This window comes from Lonchura striata, chromosome 10, assembly GCF_050655825.1.
Source record: "Lonchura striata isolate lonStrDom1 chromosome 10, ASM5065582v1, whole genome shotgun sequence".
Classification (NCBI taxonomy): domain Eukaryota; kingdom Metazoa; phylum Chordata; class Aves; order Passeriformes; family Estrildidae; genus Lonchura; species Lonchura striata.
Window position 1 is genome coordinate 23,279,604 of NC_140712.1, and position 10,559 is coordinate 23,290,162.

Consider the following 10,559-nt stretch of genomic DNA (forward strand, 5'->3'; position numbering starts at 1 on the left):
TGTTTGATTTATCTGTGATTTTTTTTCCAATATGTAAAATTTATTAGTTTTCTAGTTTTGAGGAACTAAGAGTAGACAACATCATTAATAACACTGAATAATAGTGCTGGCCTCATTTATGCCTGACTCCTTTCTACCAATACAAAGTGTCCAAATCAAATACAAACATATTAGTTGTAGGCAGTGTAGAAAATACAGTCTGAACTAGAGCCAGTTTTGCACAGGTTTTGTTTGAGTTTCCCAATCCATCCCTGATCTCTCCAAATAAGGATAGCAAGAATCACGTTCATTTATCTTTTCCCACATGATGGACCCATTACAAATACAAAGATTCACTCAAATTGTCCCAGTGCTCTTAAAGAATAAGTAATGAAAACATGATCAGAAAACATTAATCCTGCATTACAGTAGCAAAATATACAGGAATTGTTCATCTAATTCCAACAGACACTAAGCATTTAGGGCCTGGTTCAATCATGTCAATTGTTTTTTTCATTAACACAGCTTTTAAATCTGCTCTCCAATCCTAATAAAAAGGACACTCAAAATGAGTTAAGAACTGGCCAGTGACCAAGTGGTCTGTGTAAATCTTGACCTATAGGAAGTCAAATTCTGCCCTTAATCCTGTGTGTATGACCATCATTCTTAGTGGCTGCTATTTCTCTTAATCATGGTTTCTGCACTGCTCCAGGGCATGGCATTATTTTCTGCTTAGTATGATGTAAATTTAAAAATCAACAAAGGATTTGGTAAGTCTGAAGCAAATAATTATGCAATGATGAAAATGAACTCACAGCCTTCATTCAGCTGAACTGTAACTGGTTATTTCAGGGAAGAATTTGATGCACTAACAAAAACAACAGAGAAATTCAATTGTACATAGCTATTACTCCTTTTATTACAAAGTAAACTGGTTAAGAGACCAGCTTCCCACAAAAGGGATAAGTGGAACTCTGAGCTGCAGGATGGCTGTGACAGCTTTGTTGCATGAACACATCAGCTCTCTGGATGGATCAGAATGGCCTGAGCATGTAAGAGAGCTCCATGGAATCCTGGTTGGATCCAGCAGCTTCAGAGTGTAATTCTGTAGGAAACAGGATCCCAAGTACACCTGGTATCCAGAATGACACTCTGCCTTTATTTGGAGCACATGACTCTGGTAAGTATTGGGGAATGATATCAAAATAGCTTGACAACTACTCTGCAATGCCTAAATTCTTATTAATGTTAATGAGAGTAATGCGTATGAACTGAGAAGCCAAGAGGCCCCTCACAATGAAAAATAGGAAAAGCAGCATATATAATACATAATTAACAGCAATGTCATATAGGTCAGACTGCAAGTGTTGGCTGTTTAGTGCAAATTCCTGTGTGGAGGACTGGAAGATGAGATTTTTTTAATTTTATCCAGAAAATTCACACTGCAACTGAAAGCAAGAAATCAACAGCTTCCAAGCACACCTTCACCTTCTGGTTCTGAAAGGACAATTTCTTGCCATGTTCCTGTGTGTCTGCAGGACATCTCTCCTAGTACTGCCTGGGATGGAATCAAGGCTATGGGAGAAACCCGACCAATTCCCAGCATCCAGCACCAAACAGGCATTTACAGGTTGAACATTATCAGCTGCATTTGTGATTGAGTCAATTATTTGAATATTCCCCATCTCCTGGGTTTGTATCTCTTTGAATTTCTCTTACACCTTCACCTAAACCCAAAGGTTGGAACAGCCCTGAGCAAGCACAGACCAAAAAAGGGGCATAGACCCAGGAGCTTAAGAAGAATCCTGATTCTCTCCATCTGCTTACACCAATGCAATGAGGTTTCCCAAAGTTCTCCTCCTTCACAATGGAACCCAAAATCTGCTCTCCCTTAGAAAATTCCCATTTGGAGAAAGCTGACCAAACTTCCAAGTGATAGCAAACCAGAAATAGAGTTAAAATACAGACTGAAGCAGAAGAAAGTTGGTGCTTGGTATTCTGAAAGAAGTCCATAGAATACATTCATTCAGATTTTATTTACAAATACTTCTAAACATGCTGGGGCAAATTTATGATCAAGCTTAGCTGTTTTCTTCAAACAGCTGCCTCCAGATAGATAGAATATTAAGGAGAGAACTTAAATCTGCAGGAAATGTAGTGTTACAGCAATTGGCATTACTTGGACACATTGTGGAACAATGCTGCTCAGCTCTGCTTTTATCAAAAGAAATTTTGAGTTCACTGCTCTTGTACTCAGTGAGGAATGGGTTTGATTACAGAAAGAAGAGAGAAGCTGAAAGAAGCTGTGAATTTATCTTTAGGATCGATTTCTGCAGGAATTTTTATCCTGAAGTTTTAGGAACTAGTTGAATGCCAGCACTGAATATAAACATTCTCTGTTCTGAACTCCTTCTCTGCAAAAGCCAGAGTCCTCATTCCCAGTCCAAAACTCTGCCACTTGTGTAGCTCAGTGCTGTGGTCTCCTCTCTTCATCTGCAATGGGCTCAGCATGAGACTTCAGGAAAGAGGATCATTTGAATTTTTATCTGCTCTGCAAATTTTGTTACTGCTTTTGTTCATCACCGCAGAGATGAGCAGCCTGCAAAGCCAGTCCACCTGCACAACACTTTATCCTGTTGCAGTGAGATCTGAGGATGCACCTTCGACTGATTGTAATGACCCTTGGACTGGACCACACATTGTTTTATGCCTCACTTTCCTCCCTGCAATGGTGGAAACAGCATTCCATGTGATGGATAATATTGACTTCTGCCCAGAAACTTTGTTTTGCATATGCTACAGAGATGAAAATTAAATTGTACATTTTGAAATTTTGGAATTTCAAGGAATTATGTTCACTGACGTTTACATGTAAAAAAGAAACCAAGCAAATCCTAGCAGCAATTCCTCAAAGTTCATTCCTGTTTTCAAATAAATTTAAGAAAACTTGGCTGCAGGTATTTCATTTTCTTCCAGCTCTATAGTCATTCACAGAATTCTAAGTCAGGATCTAGCAGGAGTTGTACTCAAAATGACAGCCTGCCGAGATGCATTTATTTCTCTGGTTTGCCACTTTACAAGGGAAAAAAACACATTTCCAAGATATTTTTGGTAATGTATGACTAAGTAGCAAAATTAAAACTAGGAAATTAATAACTACATGGCATTTCAATCCCATCAACTCTAATCAACATAAATCCATTCTAATTAAAACCTGCAAATCCTGAGGATACCAAAGAGATGGCCCTCTGTTACAAGGAGATGGCAGCAACAGGTACATTCCATACAAATGGAGAGGATGCAAATCTCTGAAAGAGGCAAAGATGAAGCTGTACTAGAAGTTGTATTTTTAGAATACCACTAGACCCTAATAATCTCAAACTGGTGAAATAAAAAAAACTCATAAATTTTGCCCTTTAAAACTTAAAAAGGACTTTGACAATCTATATGAAGAAGTGTACATCTTTCAGGCTGAAAAGGGCCACTAACTTTATCACAATCATTCCTATAGTTTTAGAATATGATTAGCCCTTGCTAATCCCTAATTGGCAAAAACAAACACAAATTTTGTCCTTTAAAATGTAAAAAGCACTTGCACAAGCCAAACAGAAGATCTGAAGGAAGTGTACAACTGCGCAGCCTGCAAAAGGTTATCAAGTTTATCACAATCATCAAACCAGAAATAGGACAGAGATACAAAGCATGTTCTGATCAGAACGATGAATAACACACACCAGTTTAAAGAGAATAATAGAAATTATAGAATTGCACCAGGGCCTTTGTTTCCAAGTCAAAACATCTCAGCTCTTGAGTCTGTCTTTAGGACTTGATCAAAAGCCTATAAACATTAACAAGATTCTTTGCACTGACTCCCTTGGGTCTTGCACATGTCCTTAATACAACAGCTTCATGCATCTTAAATCAGTTCAGGAAGCTCCTTGTCTCTCCTACAATCCGTTCAATCTTGCACTTACAAGTGGCATCAGCTTTTAAATACAAAACTACAGATGCCAAATCTACCTGATCCTGGTAACTTCTCATATTATACCAAGATCAATAGTTCTCCTCTCCTCCTACTGCAGTGTCAGGGGAAAAGGGATCCAAAGTGAGCTTGGGTTTGTGCAATTTGTGCATATCCAGAGCAGCTACTACTGACACTCTGGGGTTTAAGGGGAGAACCCATCTTCACCCAGCTCTAAATCAGCTCTCTGAAAGAAGGCCTCTTTTGTCTACTGGTGGTTTTCATCCCCAACCAGCAGAGATTAAACAAATGCATGTGTTTGGCAGGCAGTGGTTGTCACCCTGCCAATTAGCTCAGCAGGAAGCAAACAACCTGCTGACCTTCCTGAGCCAGCATCTCTCCAAGGCAAGCAAAAGGGGCTGTGCTCAGTAGCTCAGTGTTGTTAACATCATATTCCATCACAAGCTTACCCTACCGTTCCCTGGAGTCACAGCAACAGTCCAGAGCCACGGAGTGTAGAGCTGCAGGGAACCAAAGCCATCATTATGTCTGGGGGTTTCCAAACTTCATTTGTGAAATAAATGTTGTCTTTATTCTGTTTGCAACAGCCAGTGACATTGAAGGAGTCTGGGGGTCTGTGCAGGAGTCCTGGGGGCTGGCAAGGATTTTCCAGATGAGAAAGTCTGGGAATCACTGATTTTACTACTGTGGCAAGGAACAAGTTACACCTGACTACTCTTAACATGTTTATTTCACATGTTCTTACAAATTGCCACACAGTCTCTTTATGCAAACTGTGCTAGATTTTAATACACTGATGTTGTTCAAGAATATTTAATGCTAGCTGTAGTTTCCTTTTCAAAACTGCAAGTTATGGTTCGGTTGGTTTTTTTCCTTGCAATGATGAAAAAATAGATCACATATAAAAAGGCTTTGACAGCATGATATTTAGAAAAGCAAGAATATAAAATCTATCATTTTTATCCATCCTAGCCTGTTGTGATGTCCAGTGGTGACAGCTTAGTAAAATATCTACTCCTTCTGTGTTTTCAGTGGGAGGCCTGGCCTTTGCTTTAATATAGCATGGTCTGCAATCAGGATCCAGAGATGCAAGAGGGCTTTAGTGGATAATGAGGAAGGCAGCTTCAGTAAAGGTTCCTCAGCTCTGAACACACACCCTTTTCAGGTGTAACTTTCATCTAAGTCTTCCCTGCATGTCATTCCATTGGATCAAATCAACAGGAGAAACTGAAAAATAGGCTGAGATAAAAATGTGTTGGGACACAGAAAGATGCTTTAATAGATAAAAAGCTACAGTCTCTTTTAGAAAGGATTTTTCCACTTTGTATTCCTATTGTCTGAAATCAGGCCTGAATAGAAGAAGATGACTTGATAAAATATAGGCAAAAAATCATATAAGGAAATAATGGAAATGCTGTTATGGATTTTTGTGAGTATAAATAGTTTCGGAAATGAAACTGTCAAGCCCAGCATCTGAAATGCTGTAGAAATAAAGTCGCTTTAATGGTCAGCCTGCTGCAACCACATAAGCATTCCCTAGTTCCTTTCACAGCCCAGCATCTTGTAATTTTTTTTTTTTTTTTTTAATCTGACATATGGGGAGACATTAGCTGGAGACTGAAGGAGACAGAATCTAAAAGAGAAGCAGAAAAGAGAAGATAAGGAACAGAAATCATCAACAGGAGATATTAAACTCCAAAAATAAAACTTGAAGGGATGGGACATTCTAGAAGAGGGAAAAAAAAAAAAAAAAAAAAAAGAAAGGGTGATGAGATAAGCTGGAAAATAACACAGTGAACTCAATTTTAAGCAAAAATATTAGACAGAAATAATCTGAGACAGCCCCTCCTCTTCTTCCATGCTTCTGAAGGTATGGGCTGTTGTATCTGTAAGAGCATTCCTGGCACCTGACTCTAAGTTAAATGAACATTTTGGTATTTGATTGGCATTCTAATGTCCTTCATATCCTCAGAAAGTTCCACATCTTATCAGCTGCCACAAATTACTAGTTCATGGTCCAATTTCTTCCTCTGGAAACATCTTTTGTATCTTGTTTTTCTTAAATTTTATTACCCATTAGACTGTTTCCTCATCATAATGGCAACTCAGTCTCTTTCAGAAATACATATTGTATACAATCCAGAAATATAAAATGTATAAAATCTGCCTAATACCTTCATAAAGCAGAATGAAATTTCCTATTTACATTCAAGGGTGATGAACCAAGAGAATGTATCTTTGGCTCAAACCCTGGATGAGCCACTGAGTTGCCATATGACCCCAGGCAAAGAATCTGATCCTCTTTAATTGAAGCAGTTAAAAATTTGGCTAAGAAGCAAGACCTTTCTGAAAAGCATCAGCCTTTGACCTCAGCTTGCATGAATAAATGCACTTCCAAAGTCTCAGGCTGAATGATGCAAGATGTTTTTTCAGTTATCTATCCCTAGAAGCTATGTGGTTGCTCCCATCACTTCGTATTTTCAGCATAATAAGGAACTACACCATTTAGTGAGGTAGTAACAAGCAGCACTTTGGTGGTTCTGTCAAGTGTTTGTTATCTAGAGGGCAGCTCTTGACCACCTGACTTACTTCAATTAGACTCGTGGCTGAAAGCAGTGGAGAGGAAGGAGCCTTGCATGCAGATCCTGCAGCCAGGAAAGTGAGTGAAGAATACAGGTGCAATTTATCTTGCAGGAGCTCAGCCTAAGTAGAAAATAAACATCAGTTACTGTTTTTTGTTCCCACAGTTGATTATGAGATCTTCGCCATCACTAAGACCCAGAGAGGGATAACTAATGTCCCTGAGGCCAGGATGAGCGAGGCCATTGGATGTCTCAGCTCTTAGCAAGGGCCAGAGACCTGAGTTCCTTTGACTCCACACTAAACTCAGCAGTCAGTATCACAACAAATTAGTTTTTGCCTCATTTGTAAAAGCAGCAGGCACGTGGTGAACACACTCTCACCTTGCCTCTCTCTAATGAACCACTTTAGCCATATCAAGAATGAATTTTGCATAATGACTGCAATATGAAGTAGTTAGGAGCATTTGTGATGGAAGCCTTGAGGACAATGACAAAGGCACCCATTAAGGAGACGATCAGCAGCTGAGTGTCCCAGTAGAGTTGGGCAAACACTGAAATCCATTTCCCTTGGATATTCATTTGAATTTTTAAATGAGTTTCTTTGACTGTTCACATCTCTTTTGTGCTCACTTTCCATGAATAGCAAATGAGCTTTAATAAGGAGAATAATCATGAAAAACACATTTTAAGCTTGAACATTTGCCAAATGAAAACTTCCAATTGCACAATAAGTGGTTAGCAGTACATATGTCATTTTATGACTTTTACATTCAATTAAAAATATTCACTGTTGGTCAGTTATCACACAGGGACATCAAGGAAACCCAAATAATATCACTACATACAGAACTGGGCAACACAGGTTAAAGTATTATTATGTGTAATTAAGTATTCCTGAATTACTTACTGGCTGAGATTTAGTTCTTGACAATAATAATGAAAAAAAAGTCTTGAAATCTTGTATTCTTTCCTCTGTATTTTTTTTTTTTAAAGAGTAACCTGTTATTTACCCAGACCTGCCAGGCAATATGATTTGCCAGAGGATAGAGTAGTTATGGGCATAAAATCTTAGCTCAAGGGCTTTTAGTAAGAAGAATTTAAGGCACCTAAGATGCACAGCTGCAGCCCAGAAATGCAGTGTAATACATTTTCCTTTAGTTTCCTTTTATACATCATTGAGCTCTCAAGGAAAACCTCTTATATCTCATTTGTAGAGCAAATCACAACTGCAGAGTTCCCCATGAGTCAACCCCATTTAATTTCTGCTGATAGCAGCCTAAGAGGGAATTAATCAGCTTCACCTAGAAACTTTGTGTTATTTTGAAAGCAGGGGGGTAAAAAGTCACCCTTGCTATTCTGTTTTCTATTTACTGGGGTATATAAATAAATAAACCTTAGAGCGTGATATTGTGCAGCACTGACCCCAGACTTGAGCGAGATGTACCAGAGGGAGCACTCCCAATTTGGAAGTGGGTGGAAAATCTGACCTGTTGGGTCTTTCCATCTCTGACCACCATTATCCTCTGAACCCTGCAGGAGCTGCTCTGCAGGCTGAGACAACCCTGAGCATCATCTCAGTGCAAGGGCTCCCACCAAATCAAATGCATTTTGATAACAAATGATTGATATGGTGGCCTTCTCCTTTGATCCAAAGTGTTTTCATAATTTCTAGAACAACAAATATAAGCATATTTTATGAAAGCAGAAAATCTGGACTACACCGAGTTATTAATCAGCTGCAAACAACCTAAAGCTCCCTGATCAGACAAAGTGTAGCATTCTAAATATCTCAGCATAAAGGCTTTTTTCTCTTTAAATAATATTGAGGCTCTCTCATCAATAAATCCAGTGGGAAACCCTGGGATAAACTAAGCCAAGGTACAGAAAATAAGTGAAACACTATAGTACACAACGTTGCATTCCTGTGCTGTAAACTTTTGAACTGCATCCATGGAAGAAAAGGATGGGGGAAAGAAGATCAAATGCATGCCATAGTAAATATCAGGTATTGTAATAAATTGCTTTTATGCTTCCAATAATTGTAAACATCGTGTAGTTTCATATTCCTGACATGCTTGAAGAGATCTGCAAGCCTTTTTTTTTATTATTATTTTATTATAGAGAAGCATCGCTTTCTAGTTTATTTTGTGGAGAAAATTGTCTTTTTATGCTATAAACAACTCCAAGCAGTTTGTCCACGGAAGCTGAAAGGTGGAATTTTAGCCCATTAGACACGGGCAGGGAAGCGAAAGTTCCGATTTCAACCCAAACTCGATTACAGAGCGTCGCCCAGCGGGGGTGTCCGGTACTGCAAACGCAAAACACTAAGCGGGTTTGGACGGACGGAAATCCACGGAGAATATTGGGAAGCCCAAAAATGCACGAATAAAAAATCGTTTTCGCTAAAATTAGAAGAACATTAGCATTCTAATTGTAACGCTGTATAAATTATTTTAAAGGATAAATGAGATAATCATCATTCAAAGTGCAATCCTAAGCAAAATAACAGAGTCTAATTAACATGAGATCTGACAAAAATAATTAAAGGAGGGGGACATAATTAATGCCAGTGGACATGGGATTACATAAAACAGACATTGTTAAGATCATCTAATGTCTTTCTTTTTTATGAGTTCAAGGAATGGCACATTAATCTCGAGACCTTTCTAGATGTGGGTGCAATTTTTACAATACTTGGCTTTTACTGAGCCAGCGATCCAGAAGGAATCTCCAAGAGAAGGGAGCATTTATCCAGTTTAGGTTGAGTTAGAAGGAGATGATGAATTGCTAATTGTTCCCCAATTGCTTTAAGAATGGGAGAACCAACTTCAAAAATATGCTATAAGATAATCAAATCTTGCATCCTCTACCTCAGTCACAGAGTACTTGGATGAAAAAAAAATATTAAAATCCCTTTTTCAAATGGAAAGATACAATTTCTATTGATTCCATGACTATGTGGATTCCAGATTTATCTTCTGCCTCTTGTTTGTGGCATTTGTCAGGTGAGTCAGGCTTCAGAAGCTTGAGCCAATTGCTGGTATTCTCCAGTGACCTCAAATTTCATGGCCCAAACACTTCTGTGAAAAGGTAACACTCTGAAATCTGTCCTGCATCTTCTGACAGGCTTCTCCAGGCAGGGAGAGCTCCCAAGAGGTTCCCACTTCCCATCCCAAGCAAGCACAACTGTAAAGACTTCCATTGCCCATGTGAAAATAAAAGCTTCTCTAGCACTCACTGTTGTTATACGCAGGGGCATTGCACAAAGTGAGGAATATATTCTACCATGATTTATTCCTTTACAAAGTACTTCATGAAGTTAAGCTGTATGAAGCAATAGATGTCCCATAGTTCTGCAAGCAGAGTGCACATCATCTTTATTCTTCAAGATTTGTTAAGATGTTCTAATATGGATACACCAACATTTTTGCAGCTTTTATTTTAAAACAATTAAATATATACATGTTATCTTGCTAGTTTTGGCTGTCCCTGCACAAATGCCTTGCCTTGTGTAAAGACAATAACAGATCAGCATGAAATAGCAGAGTGTGAAAGTTCACCTCTGATCTCACAGGGACAAATTCAGCTGTCAGATAAAGTGCCAAGAGCTCTCTTTGGCTCTAGTGACTCCAGCTTTGTCTTTTGCAGTCATTTGAGGTTTCTTCCAAGAGAGGAAAGAAGTGGGGAAACACTAGAATGAAAAAACTGCTCAGACTAGGATGTTATAAATACAAGTGCAGCTACTCAACAGTATCCCTAGGGTGTGAACTTGGCCCAAAGGTCTTCCATTTTCCTCTGTGAAACAGTGCACAAATGAGAGCAGTGATCTCAGCTACTTCTATTTAATTAACCTTCATTTTATTACAGTCATTGAATGTCACTGAGTAAGCACACTGGTCTGTGTTCCTCACTGTGTCAGCAATCAGCATCTGCTACATTTCAAACTCAACTAAATGTCTTTTTTTCCCAAATGTTGTGTTTTTATTACCCTTTCTATCAGCATGGGTTACTTCATC